This window comes from Cervus canadensis, chromosome 12 (genome assembly GCF_019320065.1).
Source record: "Cervus canadensis isolate Bull #8, Minnesota chromosome 12, ASM1932006v1, whole genome shotgun sequence".
In the NCBI taxonomy this organism is placed as follows: Eukaryota; Metazoa; Chordata; class Mammalia; order Artiodactyla; family Cervidae; genus Cervus; species Cervus canadensis.
Genome location: NC_057397.1, coordinates 29,317,314 through 29,345,178, shown reverse-complemented (window position 1 = coordinate 29,345,178; position 27,865 = coordinate 29,317,314). Strand labels below are relative to the sequence as shown.

Below are 27,865 nucleotides of genomic sequence, written 5' to 3'. Positions count from 1 at the left end.
ATTCTCTGACAGTTAGAGGGTCTGATACTAAATGAGAGAGCATGCGAAACCTGCCAGAACTTCACCTATTTAAAGCATTTGTAGTATCTTTATTTCATATTCATTCTGCAGAATCAACAGAGCCCTTCTTTGAGGAGATGGCAGAAAGCTGAAGAGCTGACAGCATAGAAAACGGTCACTTAAATCTTTGAGCTGTGTAGCCCGCAAACTATTGCTAGAAACCAATGATGTTGTAAACCAACTTTGAATTGGGCTTCCAGGTGGCACCTGTTAGAAGGGCCTAAGAGCAAGGCATCATGGGAGACTGGGCGCCATGATGGTCTCGCTGTCGGCTGGGAGGTTGCAAAGCGGCTGCCGCTGTTTTCCTTCCAGTCCCGGAACCAGATGTCTGGCCCACAGGTAGGCTTCTTGGGAGTGGTTAGGGTCTGTTGTCATCATTCCATTTTGGGTTTACAGGGGTGGTGTTCCACAGGTTGTTGCTTCCTTTGCAGTCTGTCTGTCGTCCACGGAAGTTGCCCTAGTTGGATGGTGGTGTCAGCTTCATTCTCTTTTGTGTGCAAACCATTGTGTTAAAGATGACAGAACACGTTAATTTGACCAATTCTTAAATAATTCAAATAGTGAATTGTTTTGTCTAAATAACTTATAGTCATAGAAAGTTAAAAACCAAATACCACAATATAATTAATTTTTGGTAACCTTGAACTGACTTCAATTTCTGCCTAGGCTAACCCCGTTTCTAAGAAAAGATAGTATTTTAAAAGCATTCTTTGAACAAATATGTTTCCTACCCTTTGGTAGGAAGTCCTGTGCTAGGCATTGAATTTGCAATAATAAATAAAATTAAGTTGCTTCCTTGCCACAGAGGTGGTAGTGTGCAGGAATGCAGTCTTCTAATGGATTAAACACCTCTCCTGGAATTGTAGTTCTTTTAGGATATTAAAGGTTCCCAAGGTCTGACTCTTAAGTTCCTGAGAGTTTCAAATCTGGAAATATCAAAGTAAAAAATGCACCGAGCGAAGGCAGCCTTTCAGTGTACAGCTTCTAGTTCTCAGTAGACAAGTGCTATTTGACCCTTTGTTTCCCTGTGGTAAAGCAGAAGGGAGAAAGGAGAAAGGCAGCCTAATTCCCATGGTGGTGTTTTTTTTTTTTTTCCCCCCAGAGGGCTTCCAGGAACGTATAAGTCACTGCAGGTTTTCTTCATCTTCCATCAGATGAACAGCTTCCAACTCACTTCAGCCTTCCCTCACCTTCCCTTAGATGCACAGGTTGGTTTCATATAGTAATTCTCTTAAATGCGTCTTTTGATTCCCTGGGATCTTTATAGTGTGGCGTTTGAGATGGTTTACTTATATCTTCAAACACATATTTATAACAAAATAAGGTCATTAAAAGTTGTAATGTTCATTAAATTTGGAAAACAGAGGTATGTAGAAAGAAAAAGAAACTGTAATCCGATCACCTAAATGTATCCACCGTTTACATTTTGATGATCTCCCAGCCTCTATTTTTCTTTGCATTAAGAGTTATTTTAAAATGTGAAATCATGACATATATTATGCACACCTTTATTCCCTTTGCCTTTTGATTTAGCATTGTATTCTAAGCATTTTCCTTAATATAACATTCCTTCAAGGATTCCTTCAGAATCCTTGTTTAATTATGTCCTAATAGTCCATTGAGTGGAGTTGTTTTATTTGCTATGTTGTCTCCTGCATAGACTTCTAGCTTTTCATGTTTATAAACAATGCTACTAATAAAATGAATATTACTATGTAGATTATTTTAATCTAAAACTGGGAGGATATTAGTTTAAATCAAAATTAACTCGTCAAAAGCTCTTGAATAGGACATAAAACCGAGCTTTCCAAGCACCCACTGTGAGGCCCTGTCTAGTCCCCCCACTCTCCTGTTTGAGGAGGGGAGTCTTGCTGCTCCTGTTGGTTTCCCCTTTCTCCCATCAACAGTGGCATTTTCCCTATCCAGCCTCGCCTGAATGGCCCCTCATCTGTCAGGTTTATGAATAACTAGAGCGTCTTGCTGGAAATGGTTCAGTCAGGCCACGTGTTGCTGCTTCTGAGCAAAGCACAGACTTTGGCAACCGTCTGATAAATCTGCCTCGAGCTTTCTAGAAACAGTTTAGGCCAGAAAGATGTCATTTGGTTGGAGTCAGACATGTTATATTTGCTGACAAGTTTGTATGTTTTTCGGGAAAAGGGACCAGGCCCTCTCCTTAGCAGACATGTTGAGGAGTGGAGTGGGAGAGTGGGCGTGGAATTTCCAAGAGATGTGGCTTGGAAGTGAGGGCACAGAGTCTGGGAGAAGATCAGTGAGGGCAGGCCTAGTAATGGCTCATCTGAAGTCAGCTTGCAATGTGGCCACCAGCATAGGTTTAGACACACTCATGTGCTTGGTCAGATGTCTGGGTGAGGATGCAAATTGAAAAGGGAAGTTCATGCAGAGTATTGTTTCTACTTTGGTTGGTATTTCCTAAGATGGACAGCTGGAACATAAATGATTTTATGGGTCAGTTACCTGCTTTTGAGCTATACAGCGGCACATAATTCATATGATATAATGACATGGAAAGTAAGATGTACACGATTTAGAGAATTTTGCCATTTGATTTTGATATGTAAGTTTTGAGCTGGAGAGTTTAGCAACTACCAAGACCAATGAGCAAGAGGAAACATCACTGCCATTCCATCCTCCTGTGAGCATCCAAGGCTTCTTTGTACCACAGGCTGGAGCTGCTCCAGGTGGGGAGGGCGGGGCAAGAACAGTGTGTGCGTGTGTGTATGTGGGTGTGACTCTGCAGACCTGTGTTCACCTGTCACTGGAGCTGCCCTGGAGGTACCCGAATTTGGTCAAGGGTGAGGGCATATTGCTTGGCCCTGTGTAAACTGTAATATTATCAGTCAGGGCCACCTGGGAGAAATGTCTTCTCTGAACCACCTGCGTGATTCCTCTCACCCAAGAAGCAGTGGGCAGCAACTGGGGACCAGAGTGGCTGATTCTCAAATGCCAACCCATTCCAACACACCACTTTTTCAGGAATGGTGCTAAGGCCCTGGGAAAGCACGTGCAATTACACCCTGCCTGCTAAGATGGGTGGGTGCCCCGCCCACCTCCGCTGACTCCCCGCCCCAACCTCCCTCCCTCCACCCCTGCCTGAACCTCTGCTGTAGGCAGGGGATCCATTCCCTGCTGACCTGCTTTCTGGTTCTGGAGGAAGAAGCTCTTCCTTTCCAAATCATTTTCCGCATGCACAACTGTCATGTTACATAGGGATCAAGAAATAAAAGGGGTTTGAAGAGAGGTGCAGGCAGCTACATGTGTGTATAATTGCAACTTTCTTTGCAGTACATCTCCCCAGAAGGGTTTACTTGTTTAAACTACACAGAGGTCATGAGAGCCTTACAGGAGGAGACTAGATCACTCCCACCAGCACCCCTGTCATCATTCCTGAGGCATCTTCTTATCCTGGCTCTGTAGCATGGGATAGATGGATGATCTTGTTCTGTCTTACCGCTGATCGAATAGAAAGTACTTGGGGTGTTATTCACAGTGCAAAGTAAGTTCTTGTTTAGGTACCAAAAGCTATAATGTCCACTCAATTCAATTTTAGTGGGGAACTGAGGCACTCCTCCTCTCAAAGCTGACTCTTCTATTTTAGCTGCTTACATGAGTCAAACTCAGCAGGGTTGACTCAAGTCCCCTCTTTGTTTAGCACGTCTAGTCTCAATCATACAGTTACCCTCAACTTGACAGTTTAGTTTTCACCAGGCCATGCCTGAATTTACCCTGAAATGCTTCCATGAAACCCTGAAATTATTGCTGGATGGAATCAGACCATGGGCTGAAGAGGGCCCATGTTAGGAGGGGGAAAAATTGATTTGAAGAAAGAGATTGAGATGGGTGGATGACTGTGATGTCAAAGAGGAGTTGTTGGTTTTTTGTTTGTGCTTTTTGGGTTTACAAGGGAGGAGGAGTGGTGTCCAAGAAGCAGCAGTAGGGAATACTCATGAAGAATGCCCATGGTGTGTGGGAAGCCAGTGAATGAACAGTCTCCCTGAGATGCCTTCAGAGAAGGTGACATCTGTTCACTCAGTGCATATGTGTTGCTTATGTCTAGTTGCTGGGAACACAAGGTAGAACGTGCCTCATGACCAAGGGCGAGAAGAGTGAAGCTGTGCTGAGATCAGCGCCGCTGAGATCAGCGCCGTCCCAGCCAGCATTCAGCCAAGTCCAGGAGGGCCGGTCAGGTGGAGGAGAGCTCCGTGCGGTCTGAGAGTGTCCAGTCATCCATTTCCAGTGGACAGGGGTCCAGGGCCGGAGGGGAGAGCATTGGAGAGAGGGAGCAGAGAGGGTCAGGTGAGGGGACCCAGGAAGCCCCTCTCTTGTCTCTATTTTCTCTTGTCTACAGACACTTCCTGCTCCCTTTCTCTGCACTGGCTTTCTGTACTTCTCAGGCCACTTAGCGGAAAATGACTGTATTCACAGCCCTTGGGTCTTTGTATCTCCTCTGTTCCAGGGGACAGCCCAGACTGAAACTGGACACACTTAGCCCTGACTCCAAATTTCCAGCTCTGGCCCAGACTAGGCCACCATAGACAGGAGGATGGGCCACAGATTACAAGTATGCCTGGTATGCCTAGTCTGGCAAGGGGACCTGCTGAGAATTAGGTAAACAGCCTGCCAGATGTCTTCCCCAGGCCACTTCCCAGGGGCCTAAGGGTTGGGGAGGATGTTGGGTGTGAGTCTTCCTGTCTGGTGTTTGTGTGGGAGCAAAAGCTGCCGTTAGGCTCCCTGGCACATCACTGCTACTGCCTGAAGCCTCCTTCAGGTGACTCTAGAGGCAGAAAAGCGCCAAAATATCCTCAGCCTGATCAGATTAACCTTAACAGTAAAGAGACAGGTTTACACCCCTGCTCTAGTACTGAAAGGAGTCTGTTGATTTTACTTCCCTGAGCAGCTCAGCATTAATTGGCAACATGTTTTTATGCATTAAGAATATGGAGTACATCTTTGATCCAGATGACAAATTTATATCTGAAATGATAAAGTAACACTACTGATCTGATCTCCCCCCTTCACCGCCCCCCACAGCAGCTAAGCCTTATAGCTGCAGAGTTCTCTTCTTGCAACATAGGAGTCCCCTTTGTTTTTAGACATGCTCTTTGGTCCTCCAGAGGCAATCCGTCAGAGCTGGTGCAGCTGCTGGTGCCCCTGTATTGCTAGGCCTGCATCACTCTCCTCATTCCCTGGTGTTGACAGCAAGACCAGCCCTGTTACTGATGATGGCAGCTGTGGCCTTTGATGTCTGATGAATGGAGCTTGGGCCCAGGTTTATGGATTATATTGTTAATGGGGTACAGTCAAAACTCAAAGAACCCTTGGGTCCTTGGCTTGACACATCCTGCTTGGACAGACCTTGTCAACAAGAGAAGAGGAATCTATTTTTAGAGAAGATGGAAGAGGAAATAAATCAAGCTTAATACCTTGTAGTCATTTACTCCATTCATTTGTAAGTTCAGGTTTTCAACATGATACCATCGACTTAATGCAAAGTAGTCATCCATCGAACCCCACCCTCAGGGAGCTTTCCATCTACTAGTGAGCCATTTTCATTGGCACGAGTGCTTCAGTGGGGAGTAGAGGCATTAAGAAAGAACTTAGCAAATGTACTGACTTGCACCTCTGAGGAGATGAGATATCTCCCGGAGGGGGTGGTGAGTAAGCAGAAATGCAAAGATGATCAGGAGACAGGAGAGCAAGGTGTCTGAGAGGCTCGCTGGAAGCACAGGAGTGAGGGTGGCCTGGGACTGGAACAGGATCCATGCTGTACCAAGCACGATGCCCAGACTTCCTCCCAAGGGGAATGGGAGCCGAGGGAACACTCTAAACAGTGGAGAGGGCTGAAGGCTCTTCTCCTCCCCACTGAGTACTTCCAGTTCCTCCTGCAGGGTCAACATTAAATAGCACAAGTCAAAAAAAAAAAAAAAAATAGCACAAGTCCACCTTTGTAAATGTTCCCAGAACAGTCTCATTTTATCCATGTGAAGGATTTAGAAGTGAATTAAAATGAAGAAAATACACGTGTTTGGTCTTGTCTCCAGGCACAGCCAAGGTTCTTTCTTAGCTTCCTCTCTTTATTTACTCAGTTCCTGCCAACCCCTGGGACTCAAGCCCTGGACTCCAGTCTAGCAGGGCCTCTGGCCTTGGCACAGGGAATGACTTCCGAAAGAAGTCTCTGCTCAGCTGGTGGAAGCTGGGTTCCTTGCCTGGGAGGCATGCAGGAACCTGTGTCATTCCTGCACAGTCTGTAGAAAGTGTGGGGACGGGAACCCAAGGCACATCTGTCACGGTGAGGCTGTACGCAGAGCCCCACGGGGCCCAATCTGCTGGAGGTTTACTGGGGTACAGAGAGGTTATTTTCATCTCTCTGGAGGTGCTTCATTCTGTGCTTCCAGTCAGGTGGCCTCCTTGCCTCATCCCACTGTTTGCATCAGCAGGGAGGCAGCAGGGGGTGGGGGGAATGATTGAGGAAGATTCCAGTTATGTCAGGAAGATAAGTGTATGTGCTGTATGCTAGAAGTGAAAGAGTACAAAGTTAAGGTTCGTTCAGTTCAAAGTTTTATTTCTAACTTTGATTATCTGAAGACTGGAGGATATTGAAGGTGATTGAGTCAAGAATATGGATGCCGGAAGTGAGATGAGCCAACCTGGGCTGGAATGCTGGATCTGCCATCATTCGAGCATTTGGCAGATAAAGCCTCAGTTTCTTCTCCAATAATGTGAACAAGGTGCCTATTCAGAAGATTGCTGTGAAAGCTTTGCTTTTCCAGCTTTATTGAGGTGTAATTGACATATCACACTGTGTAAGTTTAAGATGTACAATGTGATGATTTATACAGTTATATACTGTAAAATGATTACCACAATGAGACTGATTAACATATCCATCACCTCACATAGTTACAATATATTTGTGTGAGGTGAGAACACTTAAGATTTTCTCTTAGCAGCTTTCAAGTAGATAATACAGTATTATTAACTATAGTCACCATAGAGCTTATTCATCTTATAACAGGAAGTTTATATCCTTGGACTACCATATCCTCAATTCCCCCAACCACCAGCACCTGGCAATGACCATTCTAATCTCTGTTTCTGTGAGTTTGGCTTTTCTTTTTAAAAAAGATCCCACATATTAGTGATACTGTTTGGTATTTATCTTTCTCTGTTTGACTCATTTCACTTAACATAATGCCCTCAAAGTCCGTTCATGTTGTTACAAATGGCAGGATTTCCTTCTTTTTATGGCTGAGTAATATTCCATTGTATACTTGTGTGTGTGCAGAGATGTGTGTATGTGTGGGTGTATCTTTATCCATTCATCTGTTGATGGACACCTAGGTTATTTCCGTATCTTACCATTTTGAATAATGCTGCAATGAATATGGTGAGGGAGCAAATATCCCTTCAAGTTTGTGATTTTATTTCCTTATGGTCTACACCCAGAAATAGGATTGCTAGATAACATGATAGGTCTATTTTTAATTTTTTGAGGAAACTCCATACTGCTTTCCAAAGCGGCTGCACCAATTTATGTTCCCACTGACAGTGCACAAGGGTTTCCTTTCTTCCATATCCTTTTCACACTTGTTATCTCTTGTCATTTTGATAATAGCCATTTTAATACATGTGAGTTGGTATCTCACTGTGATTTTGACTTGTATTTCCCTGATGATTCATGATGTTAAACATCTTTTCATGTACTTGTTAGCCATTTGTATGTCATCTTTTGGAAAAATGGCTATTCAAGTCCATTGGTTGTTTCTTAATTTTTTATTTTTTTTTGCTATTGGGTTGTATTAGTTCCTTATATATTTTGAATATTGACTCCTATGTGATATATGATTTTCTCCCATTTTGTATGTTGTGTCTTCATTCTGTCAATTATTTCTTTTACTGTGCAGAAGCATTTTAGTTTGATCTAGTCTCATTTGTTTATTTTTGTGTTTGTTGCTTATGTTTTTGGTATCACATCCACAAAATTGTTGGCCACAACAGATGTCAAGGAACTTTTCCCATATATTTTCTTCTAGGAGTTTTATAATTTCAGACATTTAAGTCTTTAATTCATTTCAAGTGAATTTTTGAGAGTGGTGTAAAATAGGGGTCTAGTTTCATTCTTTTACATGTGACTGTACAATTTTCACAACACCATTTATTGAAAAGACTGTCCTTTCCCTATTGAGTGTTGTTGGTTCCCTTGTCAAACATTAGTTGATAGTATATGTGTGGGCTTATTTCTGGGCTCTTAATTCTGTTCCATTGGTCTATATATCTGCTTTTATGACAGTAATATGCTATTTTGATATCGTAGCTTTGTAATATAGTTTGCAATCAGGAAGTGAAATGCCTCAGCTTTGTTAGTCTTTCTCAAGATTGCTTTGGCTATTCTGGGTGTTTTGTGTTTCCATATGAATTTTAGGGTTATTTTTTCTATTCCTGTAAATAATGCCATTGGAATTTTCATAGGGATTGCATTGTATCTCTAGATGACTTTGGGTAGTATGGACATTTTAACAGTATTCTTGCGATCCACCAACATGGGATATTTTTCTGTTTGTTGTGTCTTCAGTTTCTTTCATCAATCTCATAGTCTTCAGTGCATACATATTTAATTTTCCAGGTTACATTTATTCCCAAGCATTTTATTGTTTTTGATGCTATTGTAAATGGAATTGTTTGTTTTTTATTCAGGTATTTAGTGTTAATATATAGAAATGCAACTAATTTTCATGTGTTAATTTTGTATCCTGGAGTGTTACTGAATTTGTTTATTAGTTTTAACAGTTTTTTTGTAGAGTCTTTGGGTTTTCTATATATACAATTATGTCATCTGAAGAGATAATTTTAGTTCTTTTCCCATGTGCATGCCTTTTCTTTTTCTTGCCTAAGTGCTCCAGCTAAGACTACTCTGAAGGCTTCATGGTACTTAGCAGGTGCTCAATAAATGACCACAATTATTATTAATAAAATGATACATAATGAAAAGCTGGCCTTTATTACCAAAATGACCAGTGGAAGAAAGCAAAGTCCATAAGGATGGAGAAGTTATGCCCTCATGAACATTAAAGAATCTGCAGAATGGGAGAAGGGGAGATTCTTCCTCAATGGGCACCTTTTCACCTGTGCTGCATTGTTCCTCTCAACCTGACTGTGCACTTTGCTTTCACCATGAAGGATCTGAGCACATCAGAAGGAAGTGTATGAAACAAATTGGCATAATGCTGCCCGAGCCCACCAGAGCACTTCAGGAACAAAAGAGTGAATCCACCACAGCATTCACTGACTGGGCTCCCTTGGGTGAGCAGCCCCATGGAGACGACAGTCCTGTTTCACAGTTCTTTCAGTTGGGGATAAAAGGTCAATACAGGAGTGCCAGCTACTGAAGGACGGTTGCGGCTTACTTCCAATGGAACCTACAGCATTATTATCATAGCTCAGGTGGAAGGTTGAAGTGAACTGTGAGTCACTCAGTCATGTCCGACTCTTTGCAACTCTGAAGCCCACCAGGTTCCTCTATCCATGGAATTCTTCAGGCAAGAATACTAGAATGGGTTACCGTTCCCTTCTCCAGGGGATCTTCCTGACCCAGAGATCAACCCCCGGTCTCCTGCATTGCAGGCAGATTAGTTAGTGGTCTTCTTTTAAAACTTGCTTTGAGAAGGCTAGTTGCTACAGACAGAAGCAAAGGGCCTGCCACCAAGCAATGCTCCTGACTGCTCCAGCCATGACAGGAGCGTTGGGTGGCAGCTCCAAGTGGCCTTTGACATGCAGGAAGTGTGGACGTGGAGAAGCAGTGACAGCGACAGCCTTGCGACTTCCCTTGCGACTGGAGAAGTGAGGCTGCTCTCCACCTCAGGGATCTTTGTCTACAAGAAGAGGTTTACAGGGCTCAGAGGAAGGTCAGTGAGGAAAACAACCAGAAAAAAATCTTCCTTCATTTTGGCAACTGTTCGTGCACTTAGCTTGAAAGATGACATTCAGGGCAAAGGTTTGGAGCCCTGAAGTTTCACCCTGTGGGTCTCTGTCTTTGCTGAAGTTTCCAGCTGTCGGGATCAGGCTGGTACGAGAGACAAATGGACTAAGTCTGCCAGCTCACTTAGTTGTCCTTGAGGCTAGAGTCTGGACAGAGGTCACTCAAGCCTGCTGACCGTGTGTTCCCTTGTAATCCTGTGGCGAAGGCAGGCAATGGGGCCAGCGGCACAGCTGGCAGAATCCATCACCATCTGCCTTCATTCATCAACAAACGTCTGATGCCTACGATGTGCCCAGCACTGGGCTGAGTAGGATCTGGAGCTCTGGAGATGAAAGTACTGATTCCCTGATCCACATGGACAAGTGGACTTGATGATACAGTGTGACGAGGACTCGACAGTACACCAGAGAAACAGAGGGGAAAGGGCACCCAGCCCAGCTGAACCAGGAGGTGGCAATAAATTTGACCCAAAGGATACACTGGAGTCCTAACCTCAGAATGTGGTCTTATTTGGACTAGAGTCTTTAAGGAGATAATCAGGTTAAAATGAGGTCATTAGGGTGAGGTGGGCCCTAACCCAATATGTGTCCTTATTAAAAGGGGAAGATTTAGACACAAAGGCACACACCCATACAAGGATAACACCATGAGAAGACTGGAATTGCATTGCCATGAGCTACATAAACCTGGAAAGAGTCCTGGAAGGGGTCTTCCTGTCTCACCTCCAGAGGGGACATGGCCCTGCAGACCCCTTACTTCAGACTTCCAGCCTCCACGATGTGAGACAGTAAATTCCCATTCTCAGCCAATCAGCTTGTAGCATGTTGTTGGGGCAGGAACTAGGAAACTAATACAAGGACTGAGGGGTTATACAGGTGGAGAAGAAGGGAAGGGAGCCCCCAGCCCAGGAGAGGAGGTAGGGACATGGGGCGATGTTTGTTGCTACAGTAGGAGGCGCACAAGAACAGGCAGGGTGGGGCTGTGGGGGCAGGACCGCCCTGACCAAGATGTATCTCAGTTTCAGTCCCACTGTTCTGCTGGCTAATGCTGTGTGATGTCAAGGAAGTCTCTTCACCTTTCTGAGCCTCCTTTCTGATCCTCAGTTTCTGCATCATAAAATGGGGCTAATAATACTTTCCTTATGAGGACTGAACGATCTATGGAAACTCATAGAATATACTCCATGAGTAAAGCTGTTAACATTACCACTGCCAAGTTGAACATGTTGATTGACAGTAGGCAAATGTTTACGGAAAGTACCCTATGTGAATATCTATGCTGCCTTACTTATCCCTACCACAGCCCTGGAAGGAAAGCATTATTACTCTTGTTTTAAGGTAAGGAACTATAGACTTAGAGAATTTAAGGAATTTGCCTAGGATACCCAGCCCCCATCTAGTTGCCTTTAAGAGTTATTTATTTATTTATTTTTAAAGTGTTTTAAGGAGAATAATAGTAATAGTATAGTAATAGTAATTGTAAAAGTAATAGATACCGTGTACTGGACAGCTTTTTGTGTTATGCATTGGCCCACTCTAGTATTCCTGCCTGGAAAATTCCATAGACAGATGAGCCTAGTGGGCTGCAGTCCATGGAGTTGCAAAGAGCTGGACATGACTGAGCATTTTATGTGAATGATCTGACATTCTTTAAAACAGTCAACAGGAGAGGTATTCTAATTATGTTTATTCTGTCAGTGAGAATGCTAAAGCTTAGAGAGTTCCTTTAGCAAGGTGAGAATCCAGAATTCCCCAGACAAGGACAGGAAACTGTTCAGTTGTTTGATGTACAAGTGGGCATCGAATGGCTGCCATCTCCTAGCGCCGTGTGAGGCCCCGAGAATTCCATGATGTACAGACAGGGTCGCTGCCCTCCTGAGCCCAGGAATCTTGCAGGAGAGGCAGTCACACATGGCAGGACACGACTTGGATCTTGGTTTCTTGTCTCTAACTTGGATTCTTTCTCCTACATGAGACTGAGGGGGAGCTACAGGTTACCTCCCATCCTGCTAGGCCAGTCTTAGGCCGTTCTTATTTTTGTAAAAGCCAGATGGAACTTCATCAGAGCAATGGCCTCGTTTTCTGGACTGGAGTTGTTTATTTTTGTTTTAGCTATAGAACTCTGTCTTGAAACAGAATCTTCCGTAGGAGCCCAACTTTGAAACAGAGCAAAGCTGGCACTTTCTGGTTGAAGGTGGGGGGTGGGTATTCCCTCTCATCTCTGATGCTGCTGGGGGGCACCTGTCCAGACTGAGGGGAGCCTGCTTTGAAGGTGCTACTGAAGGTCATACCTGAGGCTTAGGAGTGGAGAACAGGCATTCAGGCATTTTCATTCAAGGAAGTGATTCAATTTGGGGAAAATTTTGTTCTTTTGATTGATTCTCTCTCTCCCCTGGGTTTCACCATCTTTTACATTATTAATGAGGGAGTCTTTGGGCCTAGAAAAAGAAAACAACAGTCTCAAAGGCCCTTGCTGAATCACCTAACTTTGGAGAAAACAGAACAGAACTTTAGGTCCCGCCCTGATGCTCCAGGCCAGTTGTAACTATCTGGGACTTAACCACCGGCTGCCCAGAAGACTTATCACCCCCTGCCCAACTACAAATGCCATCACAACCAGAGAATTCCCAAAACATCCCGCCTGATTAATGTTTCTCTTATCGCTTCCACAAACCTCCCTATAAATATGGAGCCTCCCTGATCCCTCTCAGCCTGGTTGTTAGGTCGACTGTTGCCCCTCCTTGCCTGAATAAAGGTAACCTACTTCCGTTGAGGTCGTCTCTCCTTTTCTGCCTCGGCCGAACTATACGTTACAATTATTGCTTACTAGCATCTTTACATGAAGGTTGACAGGGAAGGTCAATGTTGTTAGTTAACAGCTGAAAAAAGGGCTTATTTGGGAGGAGGCTGGAAATAGGAATAAGACATAGGGATTTTCCACTGACTGGGTTTATCTGAACTCTACCAATGCATTGACCACAGAGAACCTGGGACTGTTGCAGAGTTGAGGGCATTTTTTCCCCATTCAGTCATTTGCTGTTGTTGTTTTATTTTTCCCTGTGTTTTTAGTTTAAAATCCCCTCACCCTAAGATGTGGGGCTTCCCAGGTGGCTCAGCAGTGAAGAATCCACCTGCCAATGCAGGAGATGTGGGTTTGATCCCTGGGTCGAGAAGATCCCCTGAGAAGATCCCCTGGAGAAGGAAATGGCAGCCCACTCCAATATTCTTGCCTGGGAAATCCCTTGGACACAGGAGCTGGCAAGCTGTAGCCCACTGAGTCGCAAAGAGTCGGACACGACTTAGTGACTAAACAACAACACCCTGAGGTGCCGCCACCTGAAAATCACAAAGGTCGTGGGAGAAAGAATCTATTCTTTCCCTTGCTCTGTAGACATGAGCAGTTGTCCATGTGGTTATGTGTATATAGGCACATAAGTATAGATACACACAAATACAGGCCTGTGTATGTGCATGCATAGGAGATAAAATACTTTTCCCTCTATGCTCTTAGGTTCAGTGTTTGGAGGCCTGTGAATTAAACTGACAAAAGATGAATTAGCAAGAGAAAAGACAGCTTTTTATTCATGTGAGTATATAGGTAGGAGTACACAGAAAATTTTGACTCAAGGGGCTAGTTAGAATTTGGGGCTTTATTTATCATCTTAATTAAGTAAGGTAAGAGGGAGAAGGGCACTTACAGAAACATAAATGACTTCTTAATAGGGAAGGGCAGGGAGCAGAGGGCATTTAAAAAAAAAATGTTTTAGGAAAGATAAATGGACCCTTAGGAGGATAGGAGATATGAGAGGGTTGTTCTGGTTTTTTTATTTTTTTATTTTTTTTATTTTTATTTTTTCCAGTGGGTTTTGTCATACATTGATATGAATCAGCCATGGATTTACATGTATTCCCAATCCCGATCCCCCCTCCCACCTCCCTCTCCACCCGATTCCTCTGGGTCTTCCCAGTGCACCAGGCCCGAGCACTTGTCTCATGCATCCCACCTGGGCTGGTGATCTGTTTCACCGTAGATAGTATACATGCTGTTCTTTTGAAACATCCCACCCTCACCTTCTCCCACAGAGTTCAAAAGTCTGTTCTGTATTTCTGTGTCTCTTTTTCTGTTTTGCATATAGGGTTATCGTTACCATCTTTCTAAATTCCATATATATGTGTTAGTATGCTGTAATGTTCTTTATCTTTCTGGCTTACTTCACTCTGTATAATGGGCTCCAGTTTCATCCATCTCATTAGGACTGATTCAAATGAATTCTTTTTAATGGCTGAGTAATATTCCATGGTGTATATGTACCACAGCTTCCTTATCCATTCATCTGCTGATGGGCATCTAGGTTGCTTCCATGTCCTGGCTATTATAAACAGTGCTGCGATGAACATTGGGGTGCACGTGTCTCTTTCAGATCTGGTTTCCTCAGTGTGTATGCCCAGAAGTGGGATTGCTGGGTCATATGGCAGTTCTATTTCCAGTTTTTTAAGAAATCTCCACACTGTTTCCATAGTGGCTGTACTAGTTTGCATTCCCACCAACAGTGTAAGAGGGTTCCCTTTTCTCCACACCCTCTCCAGCATTTATTGCTTGTAGACTTTTGGATAGCAGCCATCCTGACTGGCGTGTAATGGTACCTCATTGTGGTTTTGATTTGCATTTCTCTGATAATGAGTGATGTTGAGCATCTTTTCATGTGTTTGTTAGCCATCTGTATGTCTTCTTTGGAGAAATGTCTGTTTAGTTCTTTGGCCCATTTTTTGATTGGGTCATTTATTTTTCTGGAATTGAGCTGCAGGAGTTGCTTGTATATTTTTGAGATTAATCCTTTGTCTGTTGCTTCATTTGCTATTATTTTCTCCCAATCTGAGGGCTGTCTTTTCACCTTGCTTATAGTTTCCTTTGTTGTGCAAAAGCTTTTAAGTTTCATTAGGTCCCATTTGTTTATTTTTGCTTTTATTTCCAATATTCTGGGAGGTGGGTCATAGAGGATCTTGCTGTGATTTATGTCGGAGAGTGTTTTGCCTATGTTCTCCTCTAGGAGTTTTATAGTTTCTGGTCTTACATTTAGATCTTTAATCCATTTTGAGTTTATTTTTGTGTATGGTGTTAGAAAGTGTTCTAGTTTCATTCTTTTACAAGTGGTTGACCAGTTTTCCCAGCACCACTTGTTAAAGAGGTTGTCTTTTTTCCATTGTATATCCTTGCCTCCTTTGTCAAAGATAAGGTGTCCATAGGTTCGTGGATTTATCTCTGGGCTTTCTATTCTGTTCCATTGATCTATATTTCTGTCTTTGTGCCAGTACCATACTGTCTTGATGACTGTGGCTTTGTAGTAGAGTCTGAAGTCAGGCAGGTTGATTCCTCCCGTTCCATTCTTCTTTCTCAAGATTACTTTGGCTATTCGAGGTTTTTTGTATTTCCATACAAATTGTGAAATTCTTTGGTCTAGTTCTGTGAAAAATACCGTTGGTAGCTTGATAGGGATTGCATTGAATCTATAGACTGCTTTGGGTAGAATAGCCATTTTGACAATATTGATTCTTCCAATCCATGAACACGGTATGTTTCTCCATCTGTTTGTGTCCTCTTTGATTTCTTTCATCAGTGTTTTATAGTTTTCTATGTATAGGTCTTTTGTTTCTTTAGGTAGATATACTCCTAAGTATTTTATTCTTTTTGTTGCAATGGTGAATGGTATTGTTTCCTTAATTTCTCTTTCTGTTTTTCATTGTTAGTATATAGGAATGCAAGGGATTTCTGTGTGTTAATTTTATATCCTGCAACTTTACTATATTCATTGATTAGCTCTAGTAATTTTCTGGTAGAGTCTTTAGGGTTTTCTATGTAGAGGATCATGTCATCTGCAAACAGTGAGAGTTTCACTTCTTCTTTTCCTATCTGGATTCCTTTTACTTCTTTTTCTGCTCTGATTGCTGTGGCCAGAACTTCCAACACTATGTTGAATAGTAGTGGTGAGAGTGGGCACCCTTGTCTTGTTCCTGATTTCAGGGGAAATGCCTTCAATTTTTCACCATTGAGGGTGATGCTTGCTGTGGGTTTGTCATATATAGCTTTTATTATGTTGAGGTATGTTCCTTCTATTCCTGCTTTTTGGAGAGTTTTAATCATAAATGAGTGTTGAATTTTGTCAAAGGCTTTCTCTGCATCTATTGAGATAATCATATGGTTTTTATCTTTCAATTTGTTAATGTGGTGTATTACATTGATTGATTTGTGGATATTAAAGAATCCTTGCATTCCTGGGATAAAGCCCACTTGGTCGTGGTGTATGATTTTTTTAATATGTTGTTGGATTCTGTTTGCTAGAATTTTGTTAAGGATTTTTGCATCTATGTTCATCAGTGATATTGGCCTGTAGTTTTCTTTTTTTGTGGCATCTTTGTCTGGTTTTGGAATTAGGGTGATGGTGGCCTCATAGAATGAGTTTGGAAGCTTACCTTCATCTGCAATTTTCTGGAAGAGTTTGAGTAAGATAGGTGTTAGCTCCTCTCTAAATTTTTGGTAGAATTCAGCTGTGAAGCCATCTGGTCCTGGGCTTTTGTTTGCTGGAAGATTTTTGATTACAGTTTCGATTTCCTTGCTTGTGATGGGTCTGTTAAGATCTTCTATTTCTTCCTGGTTCAGTTTTGGAAAGTTATACTTTTCTAAGAATTTGTCCATTTCATCCAAGTTGTCCATTTTATTGGCATAGAGCTGCTGTAGTAGTCTCTTATGATCCTTTGTATTTCAGTGTTGTCTGTTGTGATCTCTCCATTTTCATTTCTAATTTTGTTAATTTGGTTTTTCTCTCTTTGTTTCTTAATGAGTCTTGCTAATGGTTTGTCAATTTTGTTTATTTTTTTCAAAAAACCAGCTTTTAGCTTTGTTGATTTTTGCTATGGTCTCTTTAGTTTCTTTTGCATTTATTTCTGCCCTGATTTTTAAGATTTCTTTCCTTCTGCTAACTCTGGGGTTCTTCATTTCTTCCTTCTCTAATTGCTTTAGGTGTAGAGTTAGGTTATTTATTTGGTTTTTTTCTTGTTTCTTGATGTAAGCCTGTAATGCTATGAACCTTCCCCTTAGCACTGCTTTTACAGTGTCCCATAGGTTTTGGGTTGTTGTGTTTTCATTTTCATTCATGTTCTGTTTTTGATGATGAATGTATTTGGTTGTGGTGGTAAGAGTCAGTCTTCCTTGGTTACCTCTGGAGAGAGTATTTATACATTCTTTTGCGTTCTTTCAGGAAGCTCTGCTTTTAGGCAGATTAAAGGGGTTCAGGAATTCAAGTGCCTTCAGATAAAAGTGATTTTTACGCCACAGTGGCCTGTTCTGGGCCCTTTTGTGGACTGTTTGCCCCCATGCTTCATGCTTATGTGCTGTTAGGCGTAGAGATGACTGAGGAGAGGGCAGCTGTGAACAACGGTGTCATTTCTAGGTTTCTTTTCTTGGCTGGGGATTTAGGCCCCCTCTGAGCAGTGGTCATCCATTTCTGCAGTGTGGGATTCACGGGCTTCCAGGGGGCTGGGAGAGCTGGAAAGTCCACACTTCTCACATTTGTGTGTATCACCTTCTGTTCATCCCATGAAGACTTTTTCATTACTTGCCAGATGTCAGGTTCTAGCAGCTGGGAATATAAGGATGAAAAAAAATCTTCGCTCTTAAGGAGCTCATAGCCTACTGGGGAGATAGTTATGAAGCTCATAATTAAATACTGTGGATAAATACTAGGATAAAGAAGGACCCGCGATGCTTTTAGGAGTAAGGGAGGGAAGTCTCAGCCCAGCCCAGGATGGGGAGGGCAGTAAGAGGTGGCTTCACAGGGGAGATAGCTTCTCAACAGAGTTTGGAAGGCTGGGAGGGCAATCCCCAGAGCTCCAGGGATACTGCAGGCAGAGGGAATGTGTTCACTGGCATAGGGGGCACACAGCCCCGTGGTGTGTTTGGGATTGTTGGTGATGCCATGATTGGAGCATAGACTGGGTACCGGGGTGGGATGTTAAGGGGAATGCAGATGATGAACCTGGAAGGCTGTCTAGGGCAGGCTAGGAAGGGCCCCGGAGCACCTAATGAGACAGTGGAGAGTAGGTGGGAGGCAGGGGTACTGTGGACAGGGAGCCCAGCAGCAGAAGTGGAATTAGAGTCAGGAGAACAGATTAAGGTGAATCCTGTGAACAGGCGTACCTCAGAGGCACTGTCACTATCCACCTGACTGGGCCAAGGGGAGGCTGAAAGCTCAAGGGCCAGCAATGGCAGGTTGGAGGAAGCTGATGTGCCCTGGAGTATCTTCTTCGATAATTGTGACAGTTCATGTGTAGCCAGGAAGGAATTATACATGCGTATTTCCCAATGGCTACTGCTAAGCCAAAGGGAAAAGGACATTTGCATTTTTTAAAGAATTGATTGAGATTCTAAAGCTACCCTGGAAGGTTAAGAGTAAAAATGCACAGCTTGAAAGACTTGGCTTTTTGGCATGAAGAGTGCCGACCAGATTGACTCTAACTGAGACACAGTTTTTAATGAAGTGTTTTTAATGAGACATTTATAGCCACTCAAGAGGCCGTTTTAGTCCTTTGGGGAGAAGAGTTGATGGAGGAGACGTCTGTGATTCTAGTAGAAATTAATATATAAACAGACCTCAATGTGCGTTTGGAAAGAAGCAAATAGGAGGGAAGCACTTTGTGAGGTGAAACTCGTCACACAAATTAAAACTGAATACAGTGGGGGAAACTTAGGAAAATGCATAGATGAGTGTTTTTCACTCCAAAGCATTTGCTACTGGAAAACCAGCATTAATACCAATGAGGAAATTAGACAACACTCTCAAGTTAATTAATTTATATCGATTTTGATTTAACAGGCATCATGTTAAGTCAATACCAGATGTTTCCTTAAAGCAATACAACTGGATGTGAACTGCACTGAAATAGATGAATTCCTATTTCATACGGAATCATTAACCTCAATCAGTGGCTTGATACTGAGTCCACATGATAGACCAGGCCAGCGAGACAGGGATTTGGCTAAAACTAGACTCGGTGATGGACTTCCCTGGTCGCTCAGCTGGTAAAGAATCTGCCTGCAATGCAGGAGACCCTGGTACTATTCCTGGGTCAGAAAGATCCCCTGGAGAAGGGACAGGCTACCCACTCCAGTATTCTTGCCTGGAGAATTCCATGGATAGAGGAGCCTGGCAGGCTATAGTCCATGGAGTCACAAAGAGTTGGACATGACTGAGTAGCTCAGCACAGCACAGACTCAATGGTTTTTTTAATAGCAGGGATGAACTAGTATATGGTAGCTGAATTTCTTCTTCCTTGCTCCCTGTCTCTATGAACACTGCATGACTATTGGGACTTTTAGTTGTGTCTCTCTGAGAGGAGGACGTGGTGTCTAATACTTGTGCCTTCTTTTGTATTGGGCATTTATATCTAACTGTTTAGGCATCCATGGAGTGATTTAGTGTTGATTCCATTCTTTCCAACTAAAGTTTGGGTGTCTTTATGGAGACTGGACTAGCATTCCTACAATAGGAATTCTACTTCATAATTTTAGAATTTCTACTAACACTATAAAACTGAACTCACATGTTTATGTTGCCCTCCATGATTTCCCTGGGCTTCCCTGGTGGCTAAGATGGTAAAGAATCTGCCTGCAATGCAAGAGACCTGGGTTCAATCCCTAGGTCAGGAAGATCCTCTGGAGAAGGGAGAGGCTAACCACTCCAGTATGCTTGCCTGGAGAATCCCATGGACAGAGGAGCCTGGTGGTCTACAATCCATGGGTTTGCAAAGAGTCACACATAAACACACACACACACATGCACGCAACATAACACATGCACGTAGAGTCTCCCTTTCTCTAAGTCCCCTCATAGTTCTTCACATATCCCTGATATACACCAGTAATTGTGTTGCCTTGTAATTATTTATCTGTCTCTCTCATTAGCCTGCGTTCTTGAGGGACTGTGCCTTCCTCATTTTTGCATTCCCAGAACTGTACTTAGTATCCCCATATGCCCTTTGATGAATATATGAAGAAATGAAAGTCAAAGTTTAACAGGCAAAAATATTTCCACCTTTCCATTTGTGTTGTTAAGTATGTTCCTTCGCTTTCTGATGATTCCTGTGTGAGTGTGTGCATGCCCACCTCTACCCTTGGAGTTATTTCCTGAATTTCTTGGAAGAAAGGGATCTCTGTAGAAAAGACTGGGGACAAGGAAATAGGCCCAAATTTGCTATCTCACTGAAATAGAAGAAGAGATATTTATTCAAAATTTAGTTTGCTTCTTTTTTCATTGTTATGGAGTGTCATGTGATATTTATGTTTACTTTAAAATGAACTGCACTGAAGAATATCCTTTAGAGTTAGGACACACATTGCATTTGGAGTCCAAGTGACCACATAGCTTATAAAGGTAGAACTCTCTTCCCTGATGAACCTATGTCTTCTTTTTTACTTGTGTTCACCTCCAAGATAGTAATGATCTGAGGAAGGTGCTGGGTGAATTATTCAGGCAGTTTCACATGAGAATACTTTTCCTGCTCAAATGGTGCCTTTTTACTTTCATCTCTATACCTTGAAGAATTGAGAATGTTATTTTCTTAAAGATTTCAGATGCAAAGACTTTGTTTTCTAGCTTAAACTCTCTCTACTTCCTCTGAAGGAGAGCTTGGTCTTTCCTTATGGAAATTTTATATTAAGTCGTTTCTTTTTGCAGATTTAAAGAACAGATGAGAGAAAGAGCTTAGGAAAGTCAAATTAGCCATATTTTTTCCCAGCTAGAACAATTGTGTAATTTGCATCCTGTGTTTCCTTATAGCATTCATTGACTATGTAGCAGTACTGGTAAGATAAAGAACTAAACTCTACATTATTTGAAATATCAAAGGAAGTAACCACACTCATGGCAGACAGATTTAGTTACTTATGCAAACTGTAATTATTTATTACATTGGTAGCATGCCTGTAAGATTGTTAAATGCACATTAAAAATAAAACACAAAAATAAAACAGATATAAATAGATCACAATAGTGTCATATTGTTTAATAACCCTGTATCTTGCCATTCCACCTTCTCATTATAATTTGTGATTTTTGTCTTTTCACCTCTACCTAGATGGCATATTCTTTGAGAGAGCAACTTACTTTTCTAATTGGAGGATAATTGCTTTACAGTGTTATCTTGATTTCTGCCATACCTCAACATGAATCAGCCATAGGTATACGTATGTCCCCTCTCTTGAACCTCCCTCCCATCCCCTATACCATCCCACCCTTGTAGATTGTGACAGAGTACCAGGTTGAGCTCCCTGTGTCATACAGAAAATTCCCACTGGCTGTTTACTTTCCATGTGGTAATGTATGTGTTTCAACGCTGTTCTCTCCACTCATGCCACCCTATCCTTCCCCTGTTGTGTCCGCAAGTCTTTTCTCTGTGTCTGCGTCTCTATTGCTGCCCTGCAAGTAGGGTCATTAGTACTATTTTTCTAGTTTCTATAAATGCATTAATAGATGATATTTTTTTATTTTTGACTTCACTGTGTATAACAGGCTCTAGGTTCATCCACCTCACTAGAATTGACTCAGGTTTATTCCTTTTGATGGTTGAGTGATATTTCATTGTACATATGTACCATAACTTCTTTATCTGTTCATCTGTTGATGGATATCTAGGTTGCTTCCATGTCCTAGCTGTTGTAAATAGTGCTGCAATGAACATTGGGGTACCTGTGTCTTTTAGAATTGTGGTTTTCTCAGGGTGTATGCCCAGTAGTAAGATTGCTGGGTCATATGGTAGTTTTATCTTTTTTTTTCCTCTTTAAAGAAATCTCCATACTGTTCTCTGCAGTGGCTGTGTCAATCTGCATTCCCACCAACAGTGCAACATGGTTCCCTTTCTCCACATCCTCTCCAGCATTTATTATTTGTGTATTTATTGATGATGACCATTCTGACCAGTGTGATGTGACACCTCATTGTAGGTTTGATTTGCATATCTCTAATAATAAGTGATGTTGAGCATTTTTTCATGTGTTTATTAGCCATCTGTATGTCGTCTTTGGAGAAATGTCTGTTTAGGTCTTTTGCCCATTTTTTTAATTGAGTTGTTTTTCTTATATTGAGCTGCATGATCTGCTTGTATACTTGGAGATTAATCCTTAGTCAATTGCTTCATTTGCAAATATCTTCTCCCATTCTGAGGATTGTCTTTTCATCTTGTTTATGGTTTCTTTGCTCTGCAAAACCTTATAAGTTTAACTAGGTTCCATTTGTTTACTTTTGTTTTTATCCATCACTCTAGGAGGCAGGTCATAGGGGATCTTGCTGTGATGTATGTCAAAGTGTTCTGCCCATGTTTTCCTCTAAGAGTTTTATAGTTTCTGGTCTTACATTTAGGTCTTTGACTCATTTTGAGTTTATTTTCATGTATGGTGTTAGGAAGTGTTCTAATTTCATTCTTTTACATGTAGCTGTCTAGTTTTCCCAGTACCACTTATTGAAGAGACTCTCTTTTCTCCATTGTATATTCTTGCCTCCTTTGTCAAAGATAAGGAGTCCATAGTTGTGTGAATTTATCTCTGGTCCTTCTGTCTTGTGCCACTGGTCTATATTTCTGTCTTTGTAACATACAGCCTTGGTGTCTGAAGTCAGGAAGGTTGATTCCTCCAGGTCCATTTTTCTTCCTCAAGATTGCTTTTGCTATTTGGGGTTTTGTGTGTTTCCATACAAATTATGAAATTTTTTTTCTAGTTCTGTGAAAAATGTCATTGGTAACTTAATAGTGATTGCATTGAATATTGCTTTGGATAGTATAGTCATTTTCATAATATTGATTCTTCCAATCCAAGAACATAGTATTTCCAACCCAAGAACCATCTGTTTATCTCATCTTTGTTTTCTTTCATCAGTGTCTTATAGTTTTCTGTATACAGGTCTTTTGTCTCCTTAGGTAGTTTTCATTTTGCTAATTTTTGTATTTTGTCTTTCTCTTAATTCATAATGCAATCATATTAGCTCAAATAAATATATGTTCTTTATTATTTATTAAAAATGAGAAGCTAGAATGTGGCATAGCATTTATTATAAAGTGAAAGTGTTTGTTGCTCAGTGGTGTCAGATTTTATGCGACCCCTTGAACTGTAGCCCGACAGGCTCCCCTGTCCATGGCATTGTCCAGGCAAGAATACTGGAGTGGGTTGCAGTTTCCTTCTCCAGGGAATCTTCGTGACTCGGGGATCAAACCTGGGTCTCCTGCATTGCAGACAGATTCTTTACCATCTGAACCACCAGGGGTTGCTTTTTTTTTTTTACTATAAGCTTTTCTCCAATTAATATTTAGTGACTTTTATTGAACTTATTGTTCAGTGACTGTCATGTCCAACTCTGAAGCCCCATGGAGCGTAGCACAACAGGCTCCTCTGTCCTCTGCTATCTCCCGGAGTTTGTTCAAATTTATATCTATTGAGTCAGTGATGCTATCTAACCATCTCATCCTCTGCAGCCCCTTTCTCCTCTTGCTTTTAATTTTTCTCAGCATCAGGGTCTTTTCCAGTGAGTTGGCTCTTCATATCAGGTGGCCAGGTGGCTTCAGCAGCAGTCCTGCCAATGAATATTCAGGGTTGATTTCCTTTAGGGTTGATCTCCTTGCAGTCCACAGGACTCTTGAGAGTCTTCTCCAGCACCACAATTCGAAAGCATCAGTTCTTCAGCACTCAGGCTTCTTTATAGTCCAACTTTAACATCTGTACACGGCTACTGGAAAAACAATAGCTTTGATTACACGGACGTTTGTTGGCAAAGTGATATCCCTGCTTTTTAATATGCCGTATAGATTTGTCATAGCTCTCCTTCCAAGGAGCAAGCATCTTTTAATTCCATGACTGCAGTCACTGTCTATAGTGATTTTGGACCTAACGAAACTAAAATCTGTCACTGCTTCTTTTTCCTCTTCTATTTGCCTTGAAGTGATGGGACCAGATGCCATGATCTTAGTTTTCGAATGTTGAATTTCAAGCCAACTTTTTCACTCTCCTCTTCTTTCACCTTCATCAAGAGACTCTAGTTCCTCTTCACTTTCTGCCATTAGAGTGGTATCATCTGCATTTCTGAGGTTGTTGATATTTCTCCCAGCAATTTTAATTCCAGCTTGAGATTCATCCAGCCTGGCATTTCACGTGATATACTCTGCATATAAGTTAAATAAGTAGGATGACAGTATACAGCCTTTACATACTCCTTTCCCAATTTGGAACCAGTTGTTGTTCCATGTCTGGTTCTAACTCTTGCTTCCTGCCCTGCATACAGGTTTCTTAGGAGATAGGTAAGGTGGTCTGGTATTCCCATCTTTTTAAGAATTCTGCACAGTTTGTTGTAATCCTCGCAGTCAAAGGCTTTAGCATAGTCAATGAAGCAGAAGTAGATATTTTTCTGGAGTTCCCTTGTTTTTTCTATGATCCAGCGAATGTCGGCAGTTTGATCTCTGTTTCCTCTGCCTCTTCTAAGTCTAGCTAGAACATCTGGAAGTTCTCAGTTCATGTACCGTTGAAGCTTATCTTGAAGGATTTTGAGCATTACCTTCCTAGCATGTGAAATGAGTGCAGTCGTGTGGTAGTTTGAACATTCTTTGGTATTGCCCTTCTTTGGGATTGGAATGAAAACTGACCTTTTCCAGTCCTGTGGCCACTGCTGAGTTTTCCAATTTGCTGGCATATTGAGTGCAGCACTTTCACAGCATCATCTTTTAGGGTTTGAAATAGTTCAACTGGAATTCCATCACCTCCACTAGTTTTGTTTGTAGTGATGCGGATTCCTAAGGCCCACCTGACTTCACACTCAAGGATGTCTGGCTCTAGATGGGTGACCACACCATCGTGGTTATCTGGGTCATTAAGACCTTTCTTGTATAGTTCTACTGTGTATTCTTGCCACCTCTTCTTAATCTCTTCACTTCTATTAGGTCCTTACTGTTTCTGTCCTTTATTGTTCCCATCCTTGCATAAAATATTACCTTGATATCTCCACTTTTCTTGAAGGGATGTCTGGTCTTATTCTATTGTTCTCCTCTGTTTCTTTGCATTGTTCATTTAAGAAGGCCTTCTTTTTTTTTTTTCATTTATTTTTATTAGTTGGAGGCTAATTACTTCACAACATTGCAGTGGGTTTTGTCATACATTGACATGAATCAGCCATGGAGTTACATGTATTCCCAATCCCGATTCCCCCTCCCACCTCCCTCTCCACCCGATTCCTCTGGGACTTCCCAGTGCACCAGGCCCGAGCACTTGTCTCATGCATCCCACCTGGGCTGGTGATCTGTTTCACCATAGATAGTATACATGCTGTTCTTTTGAAACATCCCACCCTCACCTTCTCCCACAGAGTCCAAAAGTCTGTTCTGTACATCTGTGTCTCTTTTTCTGTCTTGCATATAGGGTTATCGTTACCATCTTTCTATATTCCATATATATGTGTTAGTATGCTGTAATGATCTTTATCTTTCTGGCTTACTTCACTGTGTATAATGGGCTCCAGCTTCATCCATCTCATTAGAACTGATTCAAATGGATTCTTTTTAATGGCTGAGTAATATTCCATGGTGTATATGTACCACAGCTTCCTTATCCATTCGTCTGCTGATGGGCATCTAGGTTGCTTCCATGTCCTGGCTATTATAAACAGTGCTGCGATGAACATTGGGGTGCACGTGTCTCTTTCAGATCTGGTTTCCTCAGTGTGTATGCCAAGAAGTGGGATTGCTGGGTCATATGGCAGTTCTATTTCCAGTTTTTTAAGAAATCTCCACACTGTTTTCCATAGCGGCTGTACTAGTTTGCATTCCCACCAACAGTGTAAGAGGGTTCCCTTTTCTCCACACCCTCTCCAGCATTTATTGCTTGTAGACTTTTGGATAGCAGCCATCCTGACTGGCGTGTAATGGTACCTCATTGTGGTTTTGATTTGCATTTCTCTGATAATGAGTGATGTTGAGCATCTTTTCATGTGTTTGTTAGCCATCTGTATGTCTTAAGAAGGCCTTCTTATCTCTCCTTGCTAGTCTCTGGAACTCTGAATTCAGTTGGGAATATCTTTTCCTTTCTCCCTTGCCTTTCACTTCTCTCTTTTTCTCAGCTATTTGTAAAGCCTCCTCAGACAAACCTTTTGCCTTCTTGCATTTCTTTTTTTTGGTTATTGCCTCCAGTGTATGGTTTTGGTCACTGCCTCCATACAATGTTATGAACCTCCATATTGTGTGACACAAATACCCTTTTAAGACAGTTCTTGTATAAAGATTACTTTGTATGTCTCAAATTAAGGTAATTAATATAAAAGTAATTACTGTGAAATCAAAACTTGGATAGGATTTAAACATTAATTCCTTGTTTGCCCTCATAAATCACTACTTTCATCACATTCTTTCTGACTTGAGAATTTACAGTCAGGGTAAAACTCAGTTTTGAAGGGTGTAAAGTTACATAATTTTGATATTTCTCATTAAGGAAAAGAATACAAAATTAAAAAACACAAAATTAGGTACAGAATTAGTTATACCAAGAGATCACAGCAAAGTACAGATTTTATAAGAGCTGTTGAGAACAAATACCACAAAATCAAGTGCCTGACACATTGATATAGAAATTTCCCCCTTCATTCTTGGCTGTAAATTCTTCACCATCTCTTCTATGATTACAGTTTTGCAGTATCTTCTATAGGGAGAATTGAAAGACAATTAACTCTTCTCTTTATAGTGGTTGGTTATAACATGTCATTATTACTGATAATTTAGAAAAGTTTTTTAAGCTTCACAGTTGAGTGTCATATCATGTAGATTTTAAGAACTGTTGACAAACATGGGGAGCCTTTATCAATTTTCTTTCTGTGAGCTGTCAGATGTGCTTGCTCTTTGTAGTACATCTTTCTGCTCTGCACCATAAATGTAGGGGTTTCACATCCTGTTTTAAGGAAGCTGGACATGAGTGAGATAGGGGAACTATTTAGACCATGGACGTGGTATTGATGATTGTGAATATAGCACTACCATTTACTGGGTATTCTCAACTTTTGGTCATTAAACTGTTCAGGTTACTCAAGTGCTCCCAAGTCAGGTTTTAAAATTTTAAATAAAAATTTAATCTTAGACTAGCTTTATTTAGAGTTTCAAGCCCCTTTCCACTTGTGTTATCTCATTTAGTTCTCTTAATTTTGTGGGATGGGCATTTTGAGATTTAAAGGGATATGAGGATCTTACCTAAAGTGACAGAACACGACTGTTATGGGCTCCACATCTGTGCAGACAGCTTTTTTACATTACTAGGGGGCAGTAGCAATAGTTATAAGATCATTATATAATTATCTTTTTTTTTTAATTTTTTTTCTTTTTTTTATTAGTTGGAGGCTAATTACTTCACAACATTTCAGTGGGTTTTGTCATACATTGATATGAATCAGCCATAGAGTTACACGTATTCCCCATCCTGATCCCCCCTCCCACCTCCCTCTCCACCCGATTCCTCTGGGTCTTCCCAGTGCACCAGGCCCGAGCACTTGTCTCATGCATCCCACCTGGGCTGGTGAAGATCATTATATAATTACCTTAAAATCCCTTTTCTTTTTATCAGTCCGTTATATTTGGGTCAAATTCTCTTTATGAGTTGAGCGAGTTTTCTTGGTGATTCATTTCTCTATCAGGACTTTAAAATATTTACTAAAGTCATCGCAGGACAATTAACCCCAGTTTTCCTAGAAAGACTGTCTTTGGACACAGCATGGCACTGAGGGGCTATGTTGACCTCTTGAAGGCTGGT

General features: G+C 41.6%; 1 protein-coding gene across 2 annotated transcripts in view; it reads left to right on the top strand.

The window, feature by feature from the left end:
• The first annotated feature begins 309 nt into the window (after positions 1-309).
• The window catches only part of CRH (corticotropin releasing hormone), a 77,371-nt gene continuing 49,815 nt past the window's right edge, over positions 310-27,865 (top strand). The window contains exons 1-2 of one of the 2 annotated variants that reach the window (XM_043483648.1): positions 328-399; positions 1,163-1,268. The gene's annotated coding sequence lies outside the window, so the exon portion shown is untranslated. Of the gene's footprint in view, positions 400-1,162; positions 1,269-27,865 lie in introns of both variants that reach the window. The other variant, XM_043483650.1, reaches the window with a different exon arrangement.